Source organism: Capsicum annuum, chromosome 9 (genome assembly GCF_002878395.1).
Source record: "Capsicum annuum cultivar UCD-10X-F1 chromosome 9, UCD10Xv1.1, whole genome shotgun sequence".
Taxonomy (NCBI): Eukaryota; Viridiplantae; Streptophyta; class Magnoliopsida; order Solanales; family Solanaceae; genus Capsicum; species Capsicum annuum.
Genome location: NC_061119.1, coordinates 27716869 through 27718241, shown reverse-complemented (window position 1 = coordinate 27718241; position 1373 = coordinate 27716869).

The window sequence follows — 1373 nt, the reverse complement described above, 5'->3', positions numbered from 1 at the left end:
AATGAGAAGATATGAATGAATGCACGAACCATAACTAAAATCATCGTAACTCAAAATAGTAAAACTGATAAACTAAATTTACTCATATCAATGACTGAATTTTGAGCTTTCTACTCTCGACTGACTGCATCGGAGATCAAACCTCTCTAACGGATGATTTCGGAATCTACTATTAATGATAAGAAAAGATCATGTCTGAATCTGACAACAAGAATACTCAACTGAATCTGAGACTGAGATCAAGCTTATCTGATGGGTGATCTCGGGATCTGATAATGAGATTACTCAACTGAATATGATACTGAGATCAAGCCTATCTGATGAGTGATCTCAGGATCTGATAATGAGATTACTCAACTGAATCTGAGACTGAGATCAAGCTTATCTGACGGGTGATCTCGAGATCTGATAATGAAATTACTCAACTAAATTTGAGATTGAGATCAATCTTATGTGAAGGGTGATCTCGGGATCTGATAATGAGATTACTCAACTGAATATGAGACTGAGATCAAGCCTATCTGACGGGTGATCGCTAGATCTGATACAGAATAACTTTATATAGGACCAAACCTATCTGATGGGTGGTCCATAAATCAACGGGACTATCTGAGTTCCTCACTGGGATAGATGATTGTATCTGACAGTCCTGATTTCTGAAGATTGATACTGAAATTGTAAATATAGAAAGTCACTTAACCAACATGCCCCGAATCTCAACTGGTGGGGTCCAACCTGTTACCCTAGCTGGACGGGTGTCAATACCATGCCACGGTAAAGACCTCTTTGGTCCAGCCTCTCTAACGGGTGACCCTTGCAGGAAGTCAAGCCTAAGGAAATATAATAGTCAAGCCTATCTGATGGGTGACCAACCTTTCTTGATGGGTGACTCCTGCATCCTCTGCTGGCTATGTAGTTCTGGAGTTCAGGGATGCTCCTAACAACTCTGTCTCTCTGACGGGGAGCCGCTATCCCTTCCCTTGCTCGGTGCTAGCTCTTACTCCCAACTGAAAGACTCTGAACTAATTTTTAACTGAACACAAACTGAACTAAATTTGATGCTGATCATGTTTCTTGAATGATCTGACTGAGTTAAGCTGAATTCACTTGGTTCCGTATCTAATGGAATACTACTGAATCATATTATCTGACTAAACGACATAGAGCTTTGAATAGAGTACTCGATTACTACAGAGCTCAGAACCGAACACTTGAATACTACTGGATTTGAGCTGGGTACAGAACTAAGGCTAGATTACTAGCGATACTAAGATTTCTTAAGTTCTGTATCTGTCTAGAATACAAAGTTCTATAACTCGCTGAGTCCTGAGAATCATGGCTCGACTGGAATTATCATAAAAACTAACACAGGC